Source organism: Oryctolagus cuniculus, chromosome 16 (assembly GCF_964237555.1).
Source record: "Oryctolagus cuniculus chromosome 16, mOryCun1.1, whole genome shotgun sequence".
Classification (NCBI taxonomy): domain Eukaryota; kingdom Metazoa; phylum Chordata; class Mammalia; order Lagomorpha; family Leporidae; genus Oryctolagus; species Oryctolagus cuniculus.
This window is the reverse complement of record NC_091447.1, coordinates 1,904,697-1,912,454: the sequence shown is the minus strand read 5'-3', so window position 1 is coordinate 1,912,454 and position 7,758 is coordinate 1,904,697. Positions and strand designations below refer to the sequence as shown.

General features: G+C 46.8%; 1 pseudogene; it reads left to right on the top strand.

Moving 5' to 3' along the window:
- The first annotated feature begins 563 nt into the window (after positions 1-563).
- LOC100359343 (transducin-like enhancer protein 1) lies at positions 564-4,715 on the top strand (annotated as a pseudogene).
- The last annotated feature ends 3,043 nt before the right edge of the window (positions 4,716-7,758 follow it).

Here is a 7,758-nt window from a genome sequence, read left to right as displayed (position 1 = left end):
TCTGTGTGATTCTTCCCTGTGCTCCGACATGTACATTAGTCTTGTCAATCTGTGTGATAAATGGTGCTCGCGACAGTTGGGAAGCATTATTTTCATAAAACTGCATAAAAATACATGAAATATGTTCTCTTTATATAAATTTTTAAAATTAATTAAAAATTATTCATCTATGAAAAACAATTCAAGATTACCTCAAAGTAACTAAGGGCAGAAGTTCTATATGTAAAGACAAACAGAAAAGGAAAAAGTGAAAACAAAAATAAATTTAAAAATTTAAAAAGAAAAAAATATATGAAATAGAATAAAAAATTATGTGAACTTTTGTTCTTGAATATTTTTAAGGGATTGTTTCAAATTAAATGTAGAGGCCCAGGTTTCCCGCAGGCTCAGAGCTCACGGCCCCCGCCCAAGCGGGGCTGGGCGGGGCCGGCGCTGGTTAGCTCTGGAGTGTGAAACCGCGTGTTAAAGTAACAGGTGCAACAGGCGCGGGCGGCGGCGGCAGCGGGTACCCGGTGCCCGGGTCCCCGAGGCAACAGATTGCGTCACTCCCCCCCGCCCCGCAACCCCCCGCCCCCGCCCTCGCTTGGCCAGGCGAGACCGGAGCCCTCAGCCCGGACCTCAGCTGGCCCGCGCGCGGAGACCCGAGCCCCCCGGGATTACTCGGACTCGTTGGCGGAGTTTGCCCACAGGGGCGGGAGGCCGAGCGACGGAGCGCACTCCTGCTCTTCTCTCCACCATCTGGTGGATGTCGTTCCTCGGGTCTTGAGGGAACTTTGCAGCGGGCTGGAGCGCCCTTCACGGAGAGACAGACGAGGGGATGGAAAGGAAGAAGGCCGAAGAAGAAGGAGTGGCCGTGCGGGGCGAGTACGCATGGGCTACGGCGCCCTGATGCGCCCGGAGCTGGAGGAGCAGCGGGTGGCTCCGGGACTGCCCTCCGTGGAGTAGCTCTGTGGGGCCACGAGAGTTTGTGCAACCGCGGAGAACACCGAGTGCCGGCTGCACGAGGCGCACCCTCCGCACTTTGCTCGCATTGTCATCCGTTGCTCCCCGGCCCATGCTGAGGCTTCGGGCCACCGGGCTCCGAGCCTCCGCTTCGGCTCTGAGATCGCTCCCTACTGCTTCCCACGAAGAGTGCCTGACTCCGGGGCTCAGCCGGGACCCGCGGGGGTCGGCCCGGAACGCCGCCCCGTGTGTGTGTGTGTGTGTGTGTGTGTGTGTGTTTGGTGAGCCCTGCAGCCGCGGGAGAAAACCTGGCGAGGAGACCGAGCAGAAGAACAAAGGAAAGCAGCCCGCCTGGATTTGTTTGCCCGCGACGGGCGCCGCTCATGCGGATCGCCCAAGGGGAGCTCAGCTTGAGTCGCCGCGCCTCCACTTCACCGCCTCGGGCGTCTGAGGCCCGTGGGTTGGAGTGCAATCGCTGTTTGTTCTCCAGCCTGCACCCGCGGCGCCGCGCAGGTCCTTGGCGCAGCTGGGCCCGGGGTGTCCTGAGATATGGCCCTGAGGGCAGGAGCCCGCACCAGTGGGAGCAGGAGCAGGCAGGGGCGCTGAGTGGCCGGTGCGTCTCGCCGAGCGCTTCTGCGTGCGTGGCCAGCGCGCTCCCAGCTTCTGCCCGGCTGCATTGTCCTCAGCGGGATTAAAGTTGGAAGTTGAGGGGAGAATTCAGTTGCCGGGGAACAGAGCTGGGGCCTCCCTCCGCCAGAAGAGCAATGTTCTCCCAGAGCAGGCACCTGCTGCACCAGGCTGCAGGCCAACCCTTTAAGTTCACTATCCCTGAGTCCCTGGACAGGATTGATTAAGGAGGAATTCCAGTTCCTGCAGATGCAGTATCACAGCCTTAAATTGGAATGTGAGAAACTGGCAAGTGAAAAGACAGAAATGCAGAGACACTATGTGATGTATTATGGAATGTCATATGGATTAAACATGGAAATGCATAAACATACTGAAATCGCCAAGAGACTGAATATGATATGTGCACAAGTCGTCCCATTTCTGTCTCAGGAACATCAACAACAGGTAGCTCAGGCTGTCCAACGTGCCAAACAGTTGACCATGGCAGAGCTGAATGCCATCATCGGGTAGCAGCAGTTGCAAGCTCAGCATCTTTCTCATGGCCACGGAGCCCCAGTGGCCCTAACACCTCACCGTTTGGGACTACAGCCTCCTGGAATCCCTCCCCTCGGGGCAGCACTGGCCTCCTCACGCTATTGAGTGCTCTCTAAGTGGGCAATCTCACTTGTCAATAAAAGATGACAAGAAACACCACGGGGCAGAGCATCACAGAGACAGAGAGCTGGGCACAAATAATTCCCTCTTGGACTCAGACGGTCTAAGAGGCATATATAAACGCAGAAATGCGCCTGGATTTTCCAATGACATCAAGAAAAGGAAGTTGGTTGATAAGGACTCCAACCATTTGTCATAGTGATGGTGACAAAAGTGACGACAACTTAGTTGTGGATGTGGCTGAGGACCCTTCCTCTCTCTGAGCAAGTCCTGCCCATTCACCCCAGGAAAGTGGAATCGACAGAAAACGCCCGCTAAAGAAAGATGCCTCAGCCAGTGTCGCCGGCTCAATAGGCTAATCCTCCGCCTGTGGCGCCAGCACACCGGGTTCTAGTCCTTATTGGGGCACCAGATTCTGTCCCGGTTGCTCTTCTTCCAGTCCAGCTCTCTGCTGTGACCTGGGAGGGCAGTGGAGGATGGCCCAAGTCCTTGGGCCCTGCACCCACATGGGAGACCAGGAGAAGCACCTGGCTCCTGCCTTCAGATCAGCGTGGTGCACCAGCGGCAGCGCGCTGGCCGTGGCCGTTGGAGGGTGAACCAACGGCAAAGGAAGACCTTTCTCTCTCTCACTGTCCACTCTGCCTGTCCAAAAAAAAAAAAAAAAAAAAAGAAGAAGAAGAAGAAGAAGAAAGAAAGAAAGATGCCTCAAGCAGCCCAGCATCAAAGAAATGAGTTTGCATGTAAAAGCCAGCACGCCTGTTCTGAAATTTACCACGAGGACTCCACGGAGCGACATGCCAACGCCAGGCACCAGCACCACTGAGTCCAGGCCTTGGCAAGCCTCCCATGGAGCCCATTGTCAACCAAGTGGCAGCTGGTTTGAGGATGCCCCTGGCAGTGCCTGGCCCATACCCTGCCCCACGCCGGCATGAATGGCGTGCTGACCAGCCCCAGGGTGGCCTATGCCAGTTTATACAACATGTCTCCACAGATGAGTGCTGTAGCTGCCGTGGCCACTGTGGTGGCCTACAGGCGCTCCCCAATGGTTGGCTGTGATCCGCCCCCTCACATGAGATTCCCCACCATCCCTCCAAACCTGGTGGGAATCCCCAGGGGAAAACCTGCATACTCCTTCCACATGACGGTAGATGTCCAGATGCAGCCCTTCCCCATCCCTCCCAAAGCCCTCATCGGACCTGGGATTCCCCAACACCCTCGTCAGATCAACACCCTCAACCATGGGGAGGTGGTGTGCGCCGTGACGATCAGCAACCCCACGAGACACGTGTACACGGGTGGCAAGGGCTGCATCAAGGTCTGGGACATCAGCCACCCTGGCAACAAGAGTCCCGTTTCACAACTTTATCTGAACAGAGATAATTATATTCGTTCCTGTAAATTGCTACCTGATGGCTGCACTCTCATGGTGGGAGGGGAAGCCAGTACTTTGTCCATTTGGGACCTGGCAGCTACCACCCCATGCATCAAGGCAGAGCTGGCGTCCTTGGCCCCTGCCTGCTACGTGCTGGCCATCAGCCCCGATTCCAAGGTCTGCTTCTCCTGCTGCAGCGACAGCAACATCGCCGTGTGGGACCTGCACAACCAGACCTTAGTGAGGCAATTCCAGGGCCACACAGATGGAGCCAGCTGTATTGACATTGCTAACGATGGCACAAAGCTCTGGCGGTTTGGACAACAGGGTCAGGTCGTGGGATCTGCGCAAAGGGCAGAAGCTGCAGCAGCAGGATCTTCTCCCTTGGATACTGCCCAGTGAGGGAGTGGCTGGTCATGGGCATGGAGAGCAGCAACGTGGAAGTCCTGCACGTGAATAAGCCTGACAAGTACCAGCTGCACCTCCACAGCTCCCCCTGAAGTTTGCCTATTGTGGTAAATGGCTTGTGAGTACTGGAAAAGATAACCTCCTCAATGCTTAGTGGACTCCTTATGGAGTCAGAATATTCCAGTCCAAAGAGCCCTGGTCTGTGCTGAGCTGGGACATCTCGGTGGATGTGACTGGCTCAGAGGACAAGAAGGCTACAGTCTATGAAGTCATCTACTGAAAACATTATGTGGTTTCACATTTATAGTTGAATTAGGCCAAAATGTTTTGAATTTGTAGAAATAGAAAAATTGTATTTTCAAGAGAAAAAAAAACACAAAAACTTATTTCCAGACTTTGACATGAGACGACTTTGGGTCTACAAAGAGTAGATGAGGAGTCTGTCCATCCAGCCAAAGGTCAGCCATCTACCCAAACTGAGAGGGGTACCAAGGCCATGTGGACAGAGGGCTGAGGAGCAGAACCAGCTGGCCGCCATGGAGCCTGCTGCTGCCTTTTGGGCACTCCATCAATCATGACTGCCAGAGTGTGAGATAATCTTTCTGTTTCTTGCAGTTCACCTCATGTTCTGTCCTTCGTAGAGCAGTGGTGTCTCCAATGAACTTGTTTCCTGGTTTTGCATCTTGTGAAAAATTTTTTTGTGTTTTTGTTGAAGGTTAAACATTTGTATAAATTATAAATATATTTGGTTTATTATAGTAAAGGTTTTATTACCAATGAAAACAAATTAAATGTAAAAAGTTAAAATATAAAAAACATGAAATATTATTTTAAAAATGTTTTAAAATGTAAACATAAAAAGTGTTTAAATAAGTAAAACTATGGAATACAAGAGATATATTTTGACTAATCATAGTAATTATCTTACAAATAAGTAAAAATACATTAACAGTTTGTAAAAAATGAAAGCTTTTGAGAAATTGTGTTGACAGTGATTAAATAAAATGTTATCTATTTCTAAACTTAAGCATTAGTATCAAAAGTACACTGACATAAAACTAAAATTTAATCTCCTGTTTAAAAGCAACAAGATTCCTATGCCTATTCCAGGACGTATCTGTTTCCAAACCTTTTTGCCTTCTAAATCTATTTAGTTAAAAGCAAATCAACATTAGTTAAGAAGTTCCTAACAGGTTCTGTATGTTTATTGCTTCATTTAAATCTTTACAGTGACAAAATAGGACACATTTTCCAATTGTGTAACTATGTAAACTCTGGCACAGTGATTTTAAATATCTTCTCCCAATGTCATGGAAAGCATAAATATTAGAGTCAGAATTCCAATTCTGAATCCTAAGCTCAAGCTATTTCCACTGAATCATATTTCATTCCTGCCTCATGTAACTGTCCTAAAATGTCCTAAAAACAGGGAAATCAACTGAAAAGTCACAATATGAATGGTTTCCTGCATTAAAATCAATAATACATACAATATTAATCTCTTTGAATTATTTCCTGAAAAATAACATCATGTGAAAACACTGGCGATAGGCATAAATTCTACATTCTGTCAGCCGCTCCTCTGGTAACTAGTTGTGTGACCAAAAGTATGTTACTGAACCTGTCTGGGACTCAACACCCTCACCTCTAAATTGAAAAGGGTTAGATAAGATACTAGGATATCATCACTCCAAAATATTCTATAATTTTTCTATTTGTTGAGCTATTCATTTTCTTTCCAGACATATTTTGTGTCTGGAAAATTTTTCCCTCACATATCATAAAGTTAGCTTCTTTTTCCTCCAGGTCACATCCTTTCTGAGAATGTAATCTTTCTGCAAATCCATTCTTTAACTTCATAAGATTATCTTAGATGAAACTGCCATGAACATAGCCCACAGAATTAAATAGGTAAGAAGGAAAACTTTCAATTCAATCATATTTGGTTAGATGTTCATCATTTCCCTGTCTTTTCATAACCCAATTCTTTGGTCTGCTTTATTATATTACAAAAAAGAATCATATCATCCTGTCTACAGCATATTAGACTTGACAGCTAACAATAATAAGTATGAGTTATCAGTAAGTATGTCTTGATATAACCTTGTGAACGTTAATATACATTTGCTTACAAATGGTCAACTTGTGGTAAATATACAATCTGTTGTTTAATCATTATTTTAAATAATAAATCTTTTCCAGAAATCTGATTTTAGTAGAAATAGTAGAATTCTTAGAAGTATTAACATTAAGAATAAAATTTTGTGCTTTCATCATTAGATATAAAATAAAGGAACCTTAGTAAAATGTTGCTAACAATGATTAAAATGGCAATGTACATTAAGACAAGATGCCTTAAAGACAAGGGAAATAGTTTGAAGCCTTTAAAATAAAGCATAGTCTTACTTTTTCCTAAGGCCCTCTTTCCAGTGAGTAAAAATGAATAGAATTCCTCTTTCTGTGTACAAAAAGGGGGGGGGGACAGTAATTTATATCACCACAGTGAACTAGCATCAAATGTTCTATTTCTTTAATTCACATGGGGTTGATTAGGAACAGAAGAGTCCTTACTTCCAGATAAGTAGTGTATGTGGACAGTTATTCCAAAGTGAACCCATTTTAATCCTGTCCACCAAGACCCCAGAAGTGACTGCATTTCTCACCATGCCATGCAGACATATTATCTCAAAAATATTCTTTTTTAAAAAAGATTTCTGATACATTGTTCTTTTAAAAACAGATCCCCAAATTACAGTGATTATTCTTTGTTCAGAACAGGAGAGGCAAAGATAAGGCTCATTATTCCCTATAAGTTCTGATGTTGAGAAGGGGAAAGGAGGTACCTCATCGTATTTTGTTGGCAGAGAAACGAAGGCACCCAAAGATTGAGGGGCCTGTCCATGGTTCAGTGGCCCATAATCAGGTGAGCTGTTAGCACAGAAAATCTTATTTCATAGTCCTATTGCAAAAGACTACTAAGAGAGACTTCCCCTGGGGAAAGGAGGGTCTGGGCTCAATATTTGTACAGAATAGCACTTGAATCATTTTCTGAGGTAGTAATAATGGGTTTGCATTACTCCACTTACACATGGCTATGTTTACTTATCCACATTATCTGTCTGAACATGTATTCAAGTAATTGACTGTTTAGTATTATATCACTATAAAGACAAGATTGAACCATACCTTTGGAGAATTCAAATTGTATTAAGCATAAAGAAATTAAATAACATCAGTAATTAAACAACAATACAAAATAGAACCAAAATTGGATGTCATATTAGAAATAAGTATTATAGACGGGTGCCGCCAGCTCAATAGGCTAATCCTCCGCCTGCGGCACTGGCACACCGGGTTCTAGTCCTGGTCGGGTTGCTGGATTCTGTCCCGGTCACTCCTCTTCCTGTCCAGCTCTCTGCTGTGACCCTGGAGTGCTGTGGAGGATGGCCCAAGTGCTTGGGCCCTGCACCCACATGGGAGACCAGGAGAAGCACCTGGCTTCTGGCTTTGGATCGGCGCGGTACACCAGCCGCAGTGTGCTGGCTGCAGCGGCCATTCGAGGGTGAACCAACAGAAAAGGAAGACCTTTCTCTCTGTCTCTCTCTCTCTCACTGTCCACTCTGCCTGTAAAAAGAAAAAAAAATAAGCATTATGAGCCGGCGCCATGGCTCACTAGGCTAATCCTCCGCCTGTTGGGCCGGCACACTGGGTTCTAGTCCCGTCGGGGTGCTGGATTCTGTCCCAGTTGTTCC